The sequence below is a fragment of the Bos grunniens genome, chromosome 2 (genome assembly GCF_055505025.1).
Source record: "Bos grunniens cultivar Pamir isolate PY7600 chromosome 2, Bosgru_T2T1.0, whole genome shotgun sequence".
In the NCBI taxonomy this organism is placed as follows: Eukaryota; Metazoa; Chordata; class Mammalia; order Artiodactyla; family Bovidae; genus Bos; species Bos grunniens.
In genome coordinates this window covers 38240514-38261273 of record NC_141166.1, presented here as the reverse complement: position 1 = coordinate 38261273, position 20760 = coordinate 38240514, and the positions used below count along the sequence as shown (strand labels likewise).

The following is a 20760-nucleotide window of genomic DNA, read 5'->3' as shown; positions in this document are numbered from 1 at the left end:
TATTCAGCTGTCTTTTCTTCTCCGTAAGTGTAGAAGCAAAGATAGGGATTACTTTTATAAATATGTAATTATGATTTTTTTCAGATTCTGATTAATAATTCATCCCCAACTCCTATAACATTATGTTCTGAATGTTAAACAACTGGATGAGTCAAAATTTGATATTTAAGGAGATTAAGGAGAATATTGTGCATATATTTTAGTTTTCATAGCTGCCTTGTAGAATACTAGGAGAATATAATTTGAAATAAATTTGCTTCTCATACTGAAACCGCAGATCCATGAGTTTCACTCAAGAAAAGTCATTGTTATCTATGGCTTTAATACTCATAGGGACCGTATACATGGTCCTGATCCAAAACAAGAATACTTATTTGAACCAGAAAGCAGAGCTAGGCAGAGTGTGTTCTTCCCTCTCCTCTTTTATTAACATGGAATCTTAAGTCTACTTTAAATTTATATGGCATAACAGAGTGATTAAAAGGGAATTCCTTAATTCAAATCAGAGTCCAGTCTCTTGAAAGTTGGAAAAAATTTGGGTAAAAATGTATAGGATCTCTCCTTGTCTCTACTGTAAATAGAAAAAGTAAACATCCTTCCCTCACAGGGTTGTTATAAAGGTTAAATGAAATATTATTTCTAAAGCATTAAGTATGGTGTCTTGTGTGTAATATGAATGAACCTATTGAACCTTAGCTATTTTAGTTATTATTCAAGAAGGCAAGCAATGGAGTAAAGTGTGTATGTGTGTGTGTGTGTGTTTTGTTAAAGGAAAATTATTCTGACACTTGTTCATGGTAAGAAAGAGTTATTCAAACTACTATAATAGGGGCATTGCAGTGGGAAAGATTGGGCTCAACTCCAAAAACAGCAAGTATAGCTGGGGATTGATAGCTGATGTGCAATGTGGGGTTCAATGGATAAAAATTACTCTGTGGAGACATCATGGGTTGGAGAATTCCTGCTAAATTGTCCTAATAGGATTCTTGCTAAAGACGGGTCAAGGATTCAAACATCAGAGATGGGAGAGGAAGAAATTGATGAAGTATCAACAATGAAGGATTCTCTGAACTGACTTCTTGGGATTCTTTGTGAACACTGGGCTGATGGGCAGGCCAAAGACAACAGGGGTGGGGGAGTAGAGGGCTAGTCAAAAAGACGGCTTAGAGAGTCTGTGAAGTTGGTCCAGAAGTCTTTGTCCGTGTGTGTGTGAATGTGTATGTACAGTGGTGGTGAAGACCAGGGCAAAGGAAAATGTGGATCCTTTTGTCCAAAACGATTTGAAGATAGCAAAAAAAATGGCATTAAACCAAAACTCGGTCCCACTAAGCCTGTAACCTGAGTGACTCTATAGGTTGTGATCCATAGAGCTGAACCGAGGTGGGAGCAGTAGACAGCATGAAGACCATTTTAAATAAAAAGCCAGAGAAATACAATTATTTGGATAAACTTATAGAAATGGTTTTCCTGTGGTCATGTATGGATGTGAGAGTTGGACTGTGAAGAAGGCTGAGTGCCGAAGAATTGATGCTTTTGAACTGTGGTGTTGGAGAAGACTCTTGAGAGTCTCTTGGACTGCAAGGAGATCCAACCAGTCCATTCTGAAGGAGATCAGCCCTGGGATTTCTTTGGAAGGAATGATGTTAAAGCTGAAAGTCCAGTACTTTGGCCACCTCATGCGAAGAGTTGACTCATTGGAAAAGACTCTGATGCTGGGAGGGATTGGGGGCAAGAGGAGAAGGGGACGACAGAGGATGAGATGGCTGGATTGCATCACTGACTCGATGGACATGAGTCTGAGTGAACTCCGGGAGTTGGTGGTGGACAGGGAGGCCTGGCATGCTGCAATTCATGGGGTCACAAAGAGTCGGACATGACTGAGCGACTGATCTGATCTGATTTGGTTATAATGGAAGTTATCTAAAGTTTCCTTCGTTGTGTTTCTGAATCAATTAACTGCCTTAAATGATTACTGGAGAAAAACTAAAAGAAATCAACATAGGGGAGACCCAAGTAAATGATGAAGGCTATGATCATTTTATGTGAATTCAGCATTTTAAGAAATGTTTCTGTGTATTAGGGCCCAGTTTTCAGTCAGAATCTGTGTTTTGAGACTTCAGATTTTTAGAGTATCTAAGAAAATTTAGAAAAATATCACTTACTTGTTTTTATGTTTTACTTTAATCTTGTTATGGCTTTCCCCTGGTACATGAAGAATAGAATTCAAACTTCTTACTAGTGTTTACAAGGTTGTACTAGTTAGACTTGGGCTTACTAGGTGGCTCACTGGTAAAGAATTCATCTGTCAATGCAGGAGACAGGAGACGTAGATTCAATCCCTGGGTTAGGAAGATCCCCTGGAGATGGAAATGGCAACCCACTCCAGTATTCTTGCTTGGAAAATCCCTTGGACAGAGGAGCCTCAAGGGCTATAGTTCAGGAGATCATAAAGAGTCAGACACAACTGAGAAACTGAGTGTGCGTGTGTGCACACGCTCACACACACACACACACACAGAGTACTTAGGTTAGTGTCAGCTCTATAAGACAAAACCCCTCTGTGGTTAATACAGTTAATGTTTCAGGTGATCATAAGTTTTCAAAGAGAATAAAACTGAAAAAAAAATGTCATTTCTGTTTCTTACCAAATTTACCAACCCTGATTCAAAGAAGAGACGAGCCTCTTCCAAAAATTTACTTGTATGTCTTCAACATATCAAAGCTATGGTTTTGTTGTTGTTGTTTTTCAGTTGCTAAGTCATGTCCAACTCTTTGCGACCCCATGGACTACATCAAACAAGGCTTCCCTGTCCTTCACTATCTCCTAGAGTTTGCTCAAGCTTATGTCCATTGAATCAGTGATGCCATTTAACCATCTCATCCTGCATGGACCCCTTCTCCGCCTACCTTCACTCTTTGCCAGCATGAGAGGCTTTTCCAATGAGTTGGCTTTTCACATTAGGTGACCAAAGTATTGGAGCTTCAGCTTTTGTATCAGTCCTTTCAATGAACATTTGACTATATGAACCTTTGTTGGCAAAGTAATGTTTCTGCTATCTAGGTTTGTCATAGCTTTTCTTCCAAGGAGAAAGTGTCTTTTAATTTCATGGCTGAAGTTACCATCTTCAGTGATTTTTGGAGCCCAAGAAAATAAACTCTGCCACTGTTTTCATTTTTCTCTGTCTATTTGCCATGAAGTGATGGGACCAGATGCCATGATCTTAGCTTTTTCAGTGTTGAGCAATGAGTCAGCTTTTTACTCTCCTCTTTCACCTTTATTAAGAGGCTCTTTAGTTCCTCTTTGCCTTTTGCCATTAGAGTGGTATCATCTGCATATCTGAGGTTGTTGATATTTTTCCTGGCAATCTTGATTCCAACTTGTGATTCTTTCAACCTGGTATTTCACATGATATACTCTGCATTTAAGTTAAATAAGTAGGGTGACAATATATAACCTTGAAGTACTTCTTTCTCAATTTGGAACCAGTTCATTGTTCCACATCTGGTTCTAACTGTTGCTTCTTGACCAGTATACAGATTTCTCAGGAGGCAAGTAAGGTGGTCTGGTATTTCCATCTCTTTAAGAATTTTCCAGTTTGTTGTGATCCACAGAGTCAAAGGCTTTAGCATAGTCAGTGAAGCAGAAGTGAATATTTTTCTGAATTCTCTTGCTTTTTCTATGACCCAATGGATGGTGGAAATTTGATCTCTGGTTCCTCTGCCTTTTCTAAGTCCAGCTTGTACATCTGGAATTTCTCAGTCCACGTACTGCTGAAGCCTAGCTTACTGATAAAGTGAAAGTGAAAGTCGCTCAGTTGTGTCCGTCTCTTTGTGACCCCATGGGCTATACAGTCCATGGAATTCTCCAGGCCACTGATATGTCTTCAGCAAATCTAGCTTTTGGTTACTTACTTAATTTAGCATTGTTGGTCTCTGCTTCACTTAGCCCCTTCCTTGGCTTAGTGCATCAGTACAATAGAGAATAGTGTTTATCTGCTCACCTAACTTCAGGTATACAGTGTCATAGCAGAGCTAGTTACAGCAGTTCCAGATGACAAATCTTTATACCACCTTGTTCAGAAAAAGAGTAAGAACTTCTTCAGGTAGTTATCTTAGTTCATCAAGAAATATGCTCCCTAAAAACATCTCCTCACCTTTGTTGAGGTATGCAGATCACGTTCCCATTTCTGAACCAATCACTGTGGCTAGAGGCATGCAGTTACCCTCAATAAATCATACTTTCCCTTGATTTCCCACACTGGAAGCATCTTCTGAAACACAGGAGCTACTTGGAGATGAGTCAGATGCTCAACAAGTTGCCAGGATAGTTGGGAGTAGGGAAAAAAAAGAGTCAAAAGTGACTTCTAGTTATATTTACAGGAGCACGTGGAAGATGCTATCAGTGAAGAGCGGATCAAGGAACAAATCAAATAATTAAAAAGCCGGCATATTGGAAGCTTCTCTATGTAACTGTGTGGAAATTAAAATACCAGTTATGACACAGGTAGTTATTTCTGGGTGCATCAGTGAAGCGGGGTCTTAAGTTTCATGAAATAAAAAGTTCATCTCTGCCACCTTCTCAAGTCTGTGAATTATTGTGATAAGGGAGTGGAAGTGGGTGGTACAGAGATGGAGTGGGTTTTAAGAAAACTGAAGGAGCAAGAAGAATACCTACCCCACCTCCAAAGATAGTAATGTGAAGAGTAGGAAATAAAAGCCACTGCCATTTACAGGCAATGTCTTCAAGACAGAGCAAGGTTTCAGTTAGAGCAGCTAATGGGAGATTTAGAGAAAAATCTGTAAATATAAGATATTTGCATATGAAAAGCCATGGGTTTCATAGGCCTCTACTGATGCCTTGTTTTTATTCCAGGCCAACTCTAGTCTATCGGGCCTCTCAGTACATATGAGCCTAGTGTATACTTTTCCCCCCAAAAATGCACACATGGATCCTTCACTGTTTCTCTGCATACTTATCTGCAATATGCATGGTACAAGAGACTGCACTCAGGTACCTGCTCAGCTATAGCTGATTTATGGAGAAAATGCCATGCCATGTTGGATTCAGGACTGTACCAAAGCCAAGGCTTCCCTAAGACAATTTTTCCATAGTCTGTGTGCAGACTAGTGGGGCCCTAATTTTTATATTCTTGAATATCTCCTGAATTATTCTTGGATATCTGCTGAAGCTGAAACTCTAATACGTTGGACACCTGATGCAAAGAACTGACTCATTTGAAAAGACCCGGATGCTGGGAAAGATTGAAGGTGGGAGGAGAAGGGGATGACAGAGGATGAGATGGCTGGATGGCATCACCAACTTGATGGACATGAGATTGAGTAAACTCTGGGAGTTGGTGATGGACAGGGAAGCCTGGCATGCTGCATTCTATGGGGTCACAAAGAGTTGGATACGACTGAGTGATTAAACTGAACTAGATATCTCCAAGGGGTAGTTTTACTATATCTGATCTATCCCTCCAGCTTTTCCTCCTCTATCAGTCCCTCTCTTCCTGTCTTGACCTTAGGGAAGACAGTGAAAACCATTACATCTCACTCTTATCTGTCAGGTCTTTTCTGTTCCAGTCTCCACCATCCCTTCCCCCAAAACACATACAGCAGCTGACTCCAAAGGAAGGTTTTTTTCCCATAGTTTCTATTCCTTTGAAGTGGATTGCTTTCTATAATACATGTTACTTCTTCCCTCTTTTAGGCCAAAAGTTTCTTATCCCATCCCTAATGAAACAAAAGGAGGGGACAAGAAGGGAAAATCTGTATGAAAACAAAGATAAAATAACCTGGAGGATTTTCAAGATATCATCGCCATCACATACCTTTCTAGAAAGCACATCCACATATAAAGCAAAGTATACTCATTTTCATAAAAGTTGATCTAAAAGTACCCCTATAAGACAATGTTTTGTTGCTGTATTTCTGCCTTTACCTAAAAGTATATAAAATATATAAAGTTTTTCACCCAAATGGAGCAATTCTCCCTGCCTATCATCCCCATAGTTTGAATTACTTAGATTTTATGATATCCATTTATTGTTTCCCTTTCTTTGTTTTTCATCATCTGTGGATAAATATTTCTTACTGTTACAGTGATTTCCTGGCATTTTATCTGCATAAACGGGCTGGATAACATATATAAAAATAGGGGAAGAAAACACACATGCTTGGGAGTCCAGTGATGTTTTAATTGTTTGCTGCTGACTTTCTGGTTAATTGGGAGACAGTCAATTTGTTTGTTGAAGAAACAGCCACTCTGTTTACACAGAAACGTGCGAGCTCTCTCAGTCACTTACTTCCCAGAAATATTGTTTCCCTTGTCAGCAAATGGAAAAGGTTAATCCAGATAATCTCTAAGGTCCACTTTGGCTCTTTGGTCTATGAGCTGAATGTTTACCTTTTTTCTCTAAATGTTTATAAACCATGAGTTCGTAAAATTAATTTATTGCTGACCTAAAAGCCATAGACTTAATTATATATAAATATGCAAACAAGAATGCTTTTACTTCTGTTTCTTCTCCCCTCCTTTTTAATTTTGTGGGAAGGATTACTTCATAACTCCCTTTCCCCCTCTTCTATGGATACCTTACCTCCAGCAAACACTCAGGACATATTTGTTAATTACACCCCATTTATCTACTTCTGTGCATCTCCGAGATGAAGAGAAACAACAAAACTAAGGTTTTATTCCTCTCATTGCCTGCTGAAGGGTCTACTGAGGGAAGCTGGAGGCAGTTGCCCTTTCTGAGTCAGGCCAGGAGCCTTTGAATGCTGCCCTCGAGCTGCACACCTACCAACAGTTCACAGAAGATTCATTTACCTGCAAGACTGGAACATACTGATATTTAAAGGTTAATAGACTGATGTGACTTATGAAAACTAGGCTTGCCCCTCACCAAGTGTGGCAGAAGGAGAGCACTGAGAGGAACATACTGATATGAGATCGTGTGGGGGGTGTCTCCAAACCAGGTTCTCAGAGCAGGTGGTACCCAGAGACAAGAAAGAATGACAAGTTTGGAACTTGCCACAGGACATTCATGACGGTTTCAGGTGACCGGATAGCATCTTGCAGTTCGCCATGGGTCTTTCTTTAATGATATGTAAATGACAGTAACACTCCTATTCCCTCAAGTTTCCCATGAGTTCACATTAAGAACTCCCACTGGGGGCAGTTAGATATTGTGGGAAATAGACTAGGCAGGCAGCTGCTTTCCCTTCTGGAAGTCTCAGAAGACTTTGTTCCAGTAACAACTGATCATTTTAAAAAAGCTGGGAGTCAGGATTCCCTGAGAATAGGTAGGATTCCAGAGGGAGAGCCAGAGCATTTTCAGAGCTCTGGGCTGAAAGCTACTCGCTGCTCTTGCCAGAAGCTCTGAGCCACCTTGATGGTGATTATCTGGTGACAGTTTCACAAGCTGGCAGTGACTGTTATGCCTGAGTGGTCCTGCTGAAGGTTAATGGGGTTTAATTGCTCTTTGTTGGGGGGAAGTTGTGGGGATGCTTGAGGGTGAAGAGTGGTTGAAGAGGTATTGGGTGGATGGGGGAGGAATCAAATTATATATTCATTTACAGAGTGGGATGGTTCTGTTTAAAATAACCCTAAACATTTTAAATGTCCCCTAAAACATTTTAAACTAAAAATTGTACCAGGTTTTGATTCTTTTTTGCTTTGTATTTGGTGAGTTTTTGATGATTTCTTGCTGCTAAGAGCTGGGGAAGATGCCTGCATCAGCTGTGCTTCCATGATTTAGCCAAGAAACAAGGCTGAGTGGTCCAGCATGCACTTCTTCATGCACCCTACTGCACCACTTTTGGCATTTCAATCTATTTTAGCACCCAAGTGAAATGAGTGTGACAGTCCCATTGGTGTCTCTAGGGAATTTCTGTCTCTGTCAGGAGAACAGATCATGCCCACTAAAGCACAAAGTGAATTTAACATTGTCAGCAATCTCTATGTGATCCTGCGTTAGAGGAAAATAGAGTGAAGCAAGGGATATTTTTGTAGAAGTCATTCACTGTTGCATTCCTTGTGTGAGTATGTGCTTCCTGCATGACTTAGAACTGCAATATCAATCTCCATGTTGGGTAAATGCAGGCAAAGAGATTTTTCCTAAACTGTGTGTGTTAACATTGCTTAAAATGGGACAAAGACACATAAGCTTTTTTCTCTTTGTTCTCCTTCTCTGCTTTTCTGACTGGTAATACAAGCTCTGGCAAGTCCAATTTGTTTATTCATTTTTCATTCTTAACTGTATAGTTGAAACCTTAAATATTGTGGGAAATGAGCCATACTTTCTGAGCACCAGTCCCTTTAGGACTAAGCTCTAGTCTGAGGAATAGGGGGATGTGAAATCTAGATGGAAACCCTGGGCTGTATTTTTTAAATGGCTAAAAATACCCCTGAGCACACACCATGGAAATTGCCTTAAATGTTGTTAAAAACTAGATAATAGGCCCAAAATGGAGTTCCTTATACTAAACCCCATATCACCAAACCAAGACTTTCAGCTCTTCCAGAAATGGAATTTTAAACTGGTTGATCACAAATTGCCTGATTAGCACTAGTTAGATAATCTGCTTGATAGTCCCCTGTAATCCCCAAAGGGAAATAACTTTGCAATTATCAGTCCACCTTTTTGCCTAGTATTACTTCCTTTTATTCTACTTTCTTCTGCCTATTAAACTCTTTTGGAACTCCTTTTTATCTGGTAGATTGAATGATTCCTAATGTGTGTCACTTTTTGCTCAAATAAACTTAAAATTATAATATATCCCAGGCTATCAATTAACAGTATAAACCAAAACCACTACTTGGTTTAAAATTTAGAAATACCAGTTTAGCCAATGGAGAAGGCAATGGCACCCCACTCCAGTACTTTTGCCTGGAAAATCCCATGGATGGAGGAGCCTGGAAGGCTGCAGTCCATGGGGTTGCTGAGGTTCGGACACGACTGAGTGACTTCACTTTCACTTTTCACTTTCATGCACTGGAGAAGGAAATGGCAACCCACTCCAGTGTTCTTGCCTGGAGAATCCCAGGGACAGGGAAGCCTGGTGGGCTGCCGTCTATGGGGTCGCACAGAGTCGGACACGACTGAAGCGACTTAGCAGCAGCAGCAGCAGTTTAGCCAATACAAGAAACACATTTACTATTTATTTCATCTCTGAGAACAATTGCACATATTCTTTAGAAAACTGTCTTTATAAAATATTTCCTGATGTTAAAAAAGAAAGTTGATATTTATGTAATAGTCTGTTTACCACACATTCTCTGAATTTTTATTTTAACTGCAACAAGTATCATTAAAGTTTTTGAACTAGTTTTAGCATAATAATTCTGTTATTTGTCAAAAACCTTTATAAATAAGATGTCTTGAAAGGAAGCAATGAAAATAATATGAGTAATTAAGCTTCTACTTTAAGACATAAAATGCTACATGTAGCAACTCTGAGCATTCCCCCATGACTCCACGCTGTACACCTGCCAGACGATGTCAAGATTAAGTTGGAATGTGCTGTTCTGGGATATAATAAGAATATTGTCTAGAGGCTGCTTCTAGAGCACTATAAACATTTCTTTAAATTTAGAGTAGAATTTTATGAGGAAAGTGAATTTATATCTGAGATATGACTTTAGGATCATCTGACTATAATGTTCCTGTTCTGCCTTATAAATTGTAATTTTCATTCATCACCTTCATCATTTGTGCTATGAGGGTCGAGGATTTGGAATCAATGAATTTGGAAGTCAACCTCCTACTTTGAATCTATTTTTAAAGGAGATGCTGCAGTGTGAGTGACATGAAAGCCATATATATTATATCTCTTGATGCAAATCCATTTTAAAATGTCCTGGATGAGCAAGATTCAGATTTTTAAAAGTTGGATCCCAAGGGCCTTTGTCTGATTCAGTTCTAGCCATTTGTTAAACTCATTTGATTCCTGTAAGAAAGATGTATGTGTATATGTACATACAAAACCATATACTTGTAATAAATTCTATCCTATAATTCTAGAAAAAGCTCATCTTCCTATCATAATTACTTTTTATTTCGTAACCTTTAAAACTTGAATATATTTCTACATGCAGTCACATATGAAGTATAATAAACATCTCTGATCTCACTGTAAGAACTACAGTTCAGTTCAGTTCAGTCACTCAGTCGTGTCCGACTCTTTTCGACCCCATGAATCGCAGCACGCCAGGCCTCCCTGTCCATCACCAACTCCTGGAGTTCACTCAAACTCACGTCCATCGAGTCAGTGATGCCATCCACCCATCTCATCCTCTGTCGTCCCCTTCTCTTCCTGCCCCTAATCCCTCCCAGCATCAGAGTCTTTCCCAATGAGTCAACTCTTCCCATGAGGTGGCCAAGTACTGGAGTTTCAGCTTTAGCATCATTCCTTCCAAAGAAATCCCAGGGCTGATCTCCTTCAGAATGGACTGGTTGGATGTCCTTGCAGTCCAAGGGACTCTCAAGAGTCTTCTCCAACACCACAGTTCAAAAACACCAATTCTTTGGCGCTCAGCTTTCTTCACAGTCCAACTCTCACATCCATACATGAGCACAGGAAAAACCATAGCCTTGACTAGACAGATCTTTGTTGGCAAAGTAATGTCTCTGCTTTTCAATATGCTGTCTAGGTTGGTTATAACTTTTCTTCCAAGGAGTAAGCATCTTTTAATTTCATGGCTGCAGTCACCATCTGCAGTGATTTTGGAGCCCCCAAAAAATAAACAAGTTTTTCCTAATAATGTATCCTGATATGTTAGTCACTCAGTTGTGTCTGATTCTTTGCAACACTGTGGCCTTTATCTCTCCAGGCTCCTCTGTCCATGGAATCCTCCGGGCAAGAATACTGGAGAGGGTAGCCATTCCCTCTCCAGGGGATCTTTCCAACCCAGGGATTGAACCTGTGTGCCCTGCACTGCAGGCAAATTATTTACCATTTGAGCCACTAGGGAAGCCCCACAAGTTCCTCCGACTCTCATCTAACTTCAACCATTCTTCAAGTTCCAGGTGAAATGTCACTTCCCCAGCAAGACATTCCCTCACCTCTCAATGGAAATCAACTCTTTCTCTTACGATAGCACATTTTTCCCATACTATTTCTCACACTTTGTAATTATGGATCTCTAATACTTCTCAAATGTAAGCTCCTTGAGGATAGAGACTGTGTCCTCACAGATCATTCACAGTAAATATGGTGAGAAATGTTCCCACCTACAAGTGGTTAGAGGTAGAAGAGAGAGATCACCTTTATAAGGACAAAGAGAAGACTATCATATGTGGAGGGTGTAATTGATAAATATTGAGACTATTTTAGTGCAATGGCAATAGTTAGGATAAAGGCCAGATTTAATAGATATGGCACAGAACATGGGTTTAAAAAAAATAAAAGTAGACACAGGTACTATAAACTGCTTGTTCCAATCAAAGGGAAGGACGATTGTGTCTATTAGAATAATATATCGGTAGCAGTGGGCTAGGAAGGCAATAAGGTCAGGGATAGTTTCTCATCAATTTCCTCTTCTATCTAAGCAGATTCAAGATTTTACGGAAACAAGACCTTTTAATGGCCTATTGGCTTTTGTCAGATCCCACTTGTTCTCTGTTTATCAGAGAGACAGCTTTTAAAAATAGCAACACATGGAACTTATATTTTTTTCTATGACTATATCTTTCTTAGGAAATCAGCTAATTAAAAGAAAACATGCAAAAATATACATATCATTTATTTTTACATTAAATGGATTTCCTTATTTTAAAACATGTTTAGTGTGAATGATCTGCTTTTCTTCATGTAGGCAGCATACACATCTCTAAAGAAACAGATTCTGTAAGCTAATCCTGCAGTGATGGAACTATATGAATTGTCTGCGCCTTCACTTTTAATTCCAGTCTAACCTCTTTAGTCTGGTACAGTGGTGCCAGTGCCTAATAAATCTACTTGGCACATGGAGGAATTCATTTAGCTGTGCTGGCCTCATTCACGGTTATTTAAGTACTTAGAATCAAGATTTCAACTAGCTAAGTTGCTGTAGTTGCTTCTTGTTAAAATTAAAGAAAAATTTGATTTGCTTTCATCTTTTATTGGTTAGGCCTGAGCTATATCCTTTGAAATATACATTTCCTGTGTCAAGACTGACTATTCAGAGCTTCATGTTAAGCGCACAAGTGGACTGAAAAGAATGCTATGAACAGACATAGATTTGCAGGCAGGACCACGTATAGTCTCTTCCAAACAGGACGAGGGCCCTTTAAATCAATAGACCCATTGGTTTCCTCCAGTTGGTATGGAAAACACATATAGGTAGGGCTGCGTCTATTGTTAAATTCTATTCTTGCTAACAAAACCCATGCCTGTTAGTTTTTTGAATAAGCTCTGGTATTTTACAAAGAAATGCATTCTTTGGCTTGGGTCATAAAAGACTTTCTTGGTGTGTAGTGAAAGATACGTTTACCAAGGTGTTTTATTACTCCTTGGTTGGAATTAATCTCTCCCCGCTTTATGCTTCCTTAGCACGTTGTAAGTACCTCTATTACAGCACTTATCACCATCTGCCTCCATTCAGAGTTATTAATGTGTATTTTTAGATTATGAGCTCCTGAAGGGCAAGGACCATGCCTTTCTCATTTCATGTCTCCCCTAAGGCTATATTCAGTGACTTGCATTTAGTTGGTGCTAAATAAATGTTTATTAAATTGACTGAGTAGGTGGCATATACTTAGAAATAGATGGCTGTTCTTTGAAAGGAATATTTCATTTCAAAATTTTGGTTGCCAGGAAAACTTGAAAAAAAATAAGCAGGCTGAAATATTATGGGGTCATTTGTAGAGTAAGTGCACTCTCTTGGCCAGTTTTCTTTAATGTAATATTTTAATATGTATTAATCTGCCATCATCCACAAGCTAGAGACCCAGGAAACCCGATGGTGTAGCTCCCATTCAAACCTAAAGGCCTGAGAACCATTAGAGCCAATGGTGGAGATTTCAGTCCAAGTCCAAAGGTCTGGGAACCAGGAATGCTGGTGTCCAAGAACGAGAGAAGATGAACATCCCAGGTCAAACAAGGAAGGAAAATGTCCCACCTTTTTACTTCATTTAGGTTTTCAGTGGATTGAATGATGCCCAACTATATATGTGTGAGGGAGATCTTCTTACTTAATCTGCTGATTCAGATACTAATCTTTTCTGGAGACATCCTTGCAGACACACCCAGAAATTCAGTTGTGTCACATATTAGGGCATCCGTTTTATCCCAGTCAATTTGACACAGAAAATTAACCATCACATGTATATAATGGCATAAAGACTTAGACTTTAAGTCAGGCAACCCTGAAATCAAATCCTTTCACTCTCTTCCTAGATACCTAATCCCATAGGATTTACCTAATTTTTGTGAGCCACAATTTCCTAACTGTAGAAGGAGAACTATGATATCAGTGTCAGATCTTGTAAGACCCAAATAGGCTGTGTATAGAAGCCAGCTAGCACATTCTGGGGTCTGAAAAACAAAATTATTCTATTTCCTTTTCTCCTCTTTTTCCTTTGGTCTATTTTTTTTTTTTTTAATGAGTTAAGATCTTTATATGAGGAAGTGTTTTATTCAATACTGATTTATTGAACACTGTGTCAGTGCCTATGCTAAGCCCTAGAGGCACAAGAATGATGAAGACACAACTTTTGACTATTCATGGTCGAATATGAAACAGCCGGTTGAAAAGATAACATCAGTGCAATGTTGTGTTACAGTAGAGATGTATCTGGGGGTACTGCACAAGTGGAGAGTATGAAAACTTACTTTTCTTGTGTTTTCAGAAAGGCCTCCTTGGAGAAAATGATGTCTAAGTTTATTTTTGACACAGGTATATTTAGTCAGGAGGTGGGAGGGACATTCCTGGCAGAGGGAATAGTGTGAAGCAAGGCAGAAAACCAGGGTGCTCTATATTGTGAGCTATTAGAATATAAATAGAGGAGATGGCAGGAGACGAATTTGCAGTTACGGCACATAGTTCATTGGATCTTGACCAGCTCTGCTAAGGGACTTTGACATTATTCTGTAAGCTAGTGTTTTTCAGCTTTTCTCAAATAAAGGACATCTTTCTTTTGCCAAAAAGATATCTACATGGAAATTTCATGTAGTAAGATTAGAGAATAAAATAACACCTCATATTCTTCCATTTAGGATACAGCAACTCCTTCTCTTCTACATGGTCCATTGAAGCAATTCCAGGAAATCTCAGGATTTCAAGACGTACTTTGAAAACCACTGCTGCAGAGGATGAGCTGTACCTAGAAAGTTTTAAGCACGTTGTTAAAATGAAATGGAATAGCGGTCCTTTGGGCATTGAACTTGAGTTTTGAATTCTGAAAAAATATCTCTATTTGCTATCAAAGGTCCTATCTCATATTATGGTTTCTTTTGAGGTCAAAGTCTTTGTAAGTAAAGAATTTTGCCCCATATATCTTGATGCCAGGCAATTTGGTTGGCTGGAGTTTTTTCTTACCTGGGTACTACTTCAGATCTCACTTATGTTTTGTACCAGGTTTTGAAGGTACAGGATAAACATTGTGCTGGCTTTCAGAGGTCTCATACTCTAGGGCTAACCTAGATAAACTACATAGTTTAGGAATTAGAAAAATTATATACATTTTAAATATCATCAGTTCAGTTCAGTTGCTCAGTTGTGTCCAACTCTTTGTGACCCCTTGAATCGCAGCACGCCAGGCCTCCCTGTCTATCACCATCTCCCAGAGTTCACTCAAACTCACATCCATTGAGTCGGTGATGCCATCCAGCCATCTCATCCTCCATTGTCCCCTTTTCCTCCTGCCCCCAATCCCTCCCAGCATCAGAGTCTTTTCCAATGAGTTAACTCTTTGCATGAGGTGGCCAAAGTGCTGGAGTTTCAGCTTTAGCATCATTCCTTCCAAAGAAATCCCAGGGCTGATCTCCTTCAGAATGGACTGGTTGGATGTCCTTGCAGTCCAAGGGACTCTCAAGAGTCTTCTCCAACACCACAGTTCAAAAGCACCAATTCTTCAGCGCTCAGCCTTCTTCACAGTCCAACTCTCACATCCATACATGGCCACTGGAAATATCATGTGTTATAGTAATTGATATATTGATGTCAGTTATTATGTGGGTGCATTGTGGGGAAATCCTTCCAACAGGAGGTGATAATGTAGTGAAGGCTGAGATTGACAGAAGTTAGTCAAGGAAATATGGGGAGAAGACTAGTATAGGCAAATGAATAGCAGGCCAAGGGAACGGCATGGGCATCTGTACTTAAGAGCAAGGTGTGTACGTAGAACCTCAAGTACATCAATATAGTGCAAGAAGATTGTGCATCAGAAGTGTCAGTCAGGGTTTAGTCAGGTGGGGTTACAGAATAAGGAATCTGTCATACGAATTGGACCCAACACAAGTATGTGGGTGCTAAGTTGCTTCAGTCCCATCCAACTCTTTGCGCCCCTGTGGATTGTAGCCCGCCAGACTCCTCTGTCAATGGGATTTTCCAGGCAAGAATACTAGAGTAGGTTGCCATGCTCTCCTCCAGGGAATCTTCCCTACCCAGGGACTGAACGAGCAAAGGTCCAAAATAGAGCTGAAGGACAAGAAAAAAATATCACTCACCAACCTTAGTATGGAGCTGGCAAGAAAAATCTGTGAAGAGACACTGCTTCTGGAGTAGAGCTTCTAAGGAAGCTGGGATAGACAAGTCCACTGACATTGTCAATCTTTGTGGCTACTGCTTTTGTGTATTTATAGTAAAGTACATTTTTGTTAGCCTGAAGCTTCTCTCACTTAGTATAATCAGCAATCAGGAATGGAAGCTGAAAGTGGAAAGGAAAGAGACCAAGCTGAGACTTTCTAGCTTGTCTGTTCTCTCTCCCTTGGCCTCTGAACACCGGTGGCCTTCACAGTGTATTGGTGGTTGCTTTACTTCTGCTTCTCAAGTCTCCTTTGGTCTTACTTTTGGTCAATTCTAACCTGGTATTCTATAGGAAAGGGAATTCTAGAAAACTGTTCCCAGTGAAATCAAGTGGACAAATGATCATTGAGCACATCAGAGTTGGTGGCATACAATTCTTGAAAAAGTTAATACAGGTCTGATACAAAAAGATCAGATTTCTTCCTACAGAAAGAATTTGACTTTTACTGGGAAGACATTTTAGACTGTTCTCAGGAGACTGACAGGATCAGATTTGCATCTAGACTGTGACATACAGATTGTCAAGGCCTGGGGTCAAAGGTGGTAAGGCCAAAGCAAGGAGTTTATATGAGGCTTTTTAATTATCCGAATGAGAGATGTTTAAAGCAGTAGTTCCAGAAGACAGAGAAAATTGGGATGGTACTCACACTTCTGGTCTGGGAAATTGTGTAGATGATGACTGGGGATTCAGCAGAAGGAGCTAGTTCTTACAGAGCAGTGTTGAGCAGGTTCATTTTGAACACAATGAGTTTGAGATATCTAGAGAACAATCATTATCAGGCTGAGTAAATAGTGGGAAGTTTGAAATATAGGTCTGGAACTTAAAAATAAGCTATGGCCTCAGGATATAGATTCTTCAGCTGTCAGCATACAGGTGGTTGAAGTCATAAACGGGATGGGCCATGGAGACTGCACAGCATGAGGACATCCAAAGCAACACTAACATTTAAAGAGAACACAGAGGAAGTGGAGCCAGCAGACAGGGAAGGTATAGGAGGGGAGCTGAGGGCAGAAGCAAGTTTATTGAAAGCCAACATCATAGAATATTTTCAAGTAGAGGGAAGGTTCATTGTATTCAACTCAGCATAGAGATAATGCAAGAAAAGCATTGAGAAATCCCTGTCTTTCAGTGAAGGGATGAAAGGAGGGCATGGTTTGGGGAAAGAGAGTAGAGGAGAAAAATTAAAGAATCGGTGTAAATTGCTCCATCTAGAATTTTGACCACAAGTTCAGTTCAGTTCAATGCAGTTGCTCAGTTGTGTCCGACTCTTTGCAACCCCATGAACCGCAACACACCAGGCCTCCCTGTCCATCACCAACTCCCGGAGTCCACCCAAACCCATGTCCACTGTGTTGGTAATGCCATCCAGCCATCTCATCCTCTGTTGTCTCCTTCTCCTCCTGCTCTCAGTCTTTCCCAGCATCAGGGTCTTTTCAAATGAGTCAACTCTTCACATCAGGTGGCCGAAGTATTGGAGTTTCAGCTTCAATATCAGTCCTACCAATGAACACCCAGGACTGATCTCCTTTAGGATGGACTGGTTGGATCTTCTTACAGTCCAAGGGACTCTCGAGAGTCTTCTCCAACACCACAGTTCAAAAGCATCAAACCTTTGACACTCAGCGTTTTTTATAGTCCAACTCTCATATCCATACATGACCACTGGAAAAACCATAGCCTTGACTAGACGGACCTTTGTTGACAAAGTAATGTCTCTGCTTTTTAATATGCTGTCTAGGTTGGTCATAACTTTCCTTCCAAGGAGTAAGCATCTTTTAATTTCACAAGTTAGAAAGAAGTAAATAGTATTAGGGAAATATGTATTAGGGAAATGTGTCTATAGTACACATTTGTGCAAGTGTGTATGGGTGTGTGTGTTTTCCTTTCTAAAAGGGAAAATTTAGTATGCATGAATGCAAAAGTAATAGGTAAATTTGAAGTTGCTTTTTAGTTGCTTAACAATATATCTTGTCATTACTGTATATATTCCTTAGTTTTGTGTGCTATTTATTTCATGTGTATGATCTATGTACCTAAGCCAGGCTGTGAGGAATATGGCAGTGATGCTAGTAGAATGCCTGAAATTTGTCACCAAGGACAATCTCTTTCTCCACGTAGAACAGGTAAAATAAGAAAGGATTTTTAGGAAGTCAAATGTGACCTCTGCAATTAATCTCTTTCTGTGGTTACAGAAGGGTAGAATGTCAAAGTGCATTACAAACCTGTATTTGTAGAAAACTTCAGGCTACATTAGCATCAATTTTTTTTTTCAACCCTGTGAGTTTAAATATGCTTTTTGATTTGAGTATTTTGTATGGATGATGATTAAAGGTAGTTTTATCTGAATATTACAAATATGGAAAGGTGCAAGAAACCAAATATTTTCCCACTTAGGTCTTACAGGACTTGAGTTCTTGGCCATTTTCTAGTTAAAGATTGAAACTTGCTCTCTATGTAGACAATTGACAGGTTTACATTCTCTAAAGTCTCAAGTATGAATAGAAGTGTATGTGCTGATGGCCCCAAAACTCATATATAGAAAAAGCTCTCTTGAATAAAGTGTGACTTTTATCCCCATTAAGCCTGGTGGTCTTAGTTTGGCCTCTACATTCAGCACATCAACTTAGAGATTTATCATTTATATTGTCATGTACAGCTCCCATGTAAAGAATCACTTTTGACTATCACAAAGCCAGATTCTTCCCTCAAACATATTATTACATGGAAGAGCCACTCAAATCCTATTACAGACAATTCCAAAGGGATGCTTATTTTGTCATGCTGAAAATAGATTTTAAAATTTCCTTGAAATAGAGAGATTTCAGATGACTTTGTATTTGCTGGGATAGGATTTGACTTGGTACTATGCAAACAGATTTGGTTCATGGAATTATGAAAAGTGAAAGAAAGTGTTGGTCACTCAGTCATCTCCAACTCTTTGCAACCCCATGGACTGTAACCTACAAGGCTCCTCTGTTCATTGAATTCTCCCTTCTCCAGGGTTCTTTCTGACTCAGGGATCAAACCTGGGTCTCCTGCATTGCAGGTAGATTCTTACAGTCTGAGCCACTAGGGAAACCATGTAACTATATTGAAGGTAAATCCAGAAACCTAGACATGGAGAAAATCTTCAGGAATACATTTAAAAAGCCACTTCTAATAAGCTAGTTCTTTTTCAATGACATAAATAGAATTTTTAAAACTATTCAGACTGTTCAGTAAACAAGCTTGCTCTGTAGAAATGTACTTTCTTTTACCTGAATCCCAAATAGGATGTTTATGTTTGGCCAGATGTTAGTTAATTGAAACTAATTACATTTCCCGAATAATCCTAGCATCTGGAGTCAGTCAAGCTATAAAGTAAAGCTGAACTGAAGCGTGGTGTTTTGCCTGCATTTCCCCAGCTGCTACTGGAAAGGAGAGATCAGCAATGTAAGTACTTGAAGTCAAATAATCCAATTCAGTTTATTTATTTTATTTTAATTCTTTGTAAGTAGCAAGCAATGTCCTGCCTGGTTATTGTTAAGCAGGGTTACCATATTGAGACTAAAGAAAAAATGTCTTGAAAACATGTAAGTGGAAAACGGCATTGAGATCACGTGTTGCTTTTTACTGAGTTGACTATTTTCTTCATGCCCTTGTTGCACACATTAATGCCAAAGATGTGGTCTCTTGTGATTGTATTTCAAGGCTACAACTACTATGGTTTACATTCAAGAAATAAGGTTTAGGTTTTCAGGATGTGAATTCTGCTTAACAATTTCTTCATGAAAGAGACTCAGAAAAGATTTTTTAAATTGCCCAATTTTTACATCACAGGTGTTTTCATTAACTTCCAAAAAGCTGAAGAGAATTTTTAGCAGCTCTTAATTTTTGATGAGTTTCATGTGAAATTCTTGCACAGCAAAAGAACTTTGTCAGAGACCCAATGTTATTTTTGCCATTTTGGCAGCAGGCTGCCAAGTGATGGAAAATAGTTGGTCTCATGATGGGACTGTGTTCATTCTGAGACTAGCTGATAGGATATTGAATGTCAAATCACTTTCTACACCTAAAGCAAAAGGTAACTATTCATTCAACAGTAAGTGAATGAATGAATGAAGTAATTATTATGATATTCTACAGTATATCTGAATATAATAATGCTGAGAAACTTTTGAGATCTCTAGAGATATGACTTCTAGTAAGTCTTTTCTGTGTACCCATACCTATCATTGAAATGGCTGGTGTTTATGGACAGGAGCAGATCAACAGTAAGAAGGAAGCCAAAAACTGGCAAGAGAAGCCTTGAAAAATAGAATTGATTTTGAGGTTTGTTCCAACAGAAGTTGTTGTTGTTCAGTCACTCAGTCGTGTCTGACTTTGCAACCCCGTGGACTGCAGCATGCCAGGCTTCCCTGTCCTTCACTATCTCCTAGAGTTTGCTCAGACTCATGTGAATTGTGTTGATGATGCCATTTCTTTGCAGCAGGTGGCCGAGTGTTGGAGCTTTGGCTTAGCATCAGTCCTTCCGATGAATATTCAAGGTTGATTTCCTTTAGGACTGATTGGTTTGATCCCCTTGCAGTTCAAGAGACTCTTGAATCTTTTCCAACACCACAGTTTGAAAGCATCAATTCAAAGTACCAACAGAGGCACAACTGAGATATGAAAAGAACTTGGATGAGATGTTATCTGGGATATAGGCTCATTTATAATGCCAGCAGGAAGTTTAAGTTGACCATATAGTATATTGTTACCAAACCAAACTTGGGCCTGTTCACCTGAAAGTGAGAGTCGCTCAGTCACGTCCAGCTCTTTGCGACCCCATGGATATACTGTCCATGGAATTCTCTAGGCCAGAATACTGGAGTGGGTATCTTTCCCTTCTCCAGGGAATGTTCCCAATCCAGGGATTGAACCCAGGTCTCCCACATTGTGGGAAGATTCTTTACCAGCTGAGCCACCAGGAAAGCCCAAGAATACTGGAGTGAGTAGACTATCCCTTCTCCCGTGGATCTTCCTGACCCAGGAATTGAACCAGGGT

The 20760-nt window shown here is 39.6% G+C and overlaps 1 long non-coding RNA gene across 3 annotated transcripts in view; it reads left to right on the top strand.

Annotated features, from left to right (window-relative positions):
* LOC147377914 (uncharacterized) overlaps positions 1-20760 on the top strand; it is a 174468-nt gene that overhangs the window by 34875 nt on the left and 118833 nt on the right. For 2 of the 3 annotated variants that reach the window (XR_015142484.1, XR_015142486.1), the window contains exon 2: positions 19070-19166. This is a non-coding gene — a long non-coding RNA (uncharacterized LOC147377914). Of the gene's footprint in view, positions 1-19069; positions 19167-20202; positions 20759-20760 lie in introns of those variants that run through there. The other variant, XR_015142485.1, reaches the window with a different exon arrangement.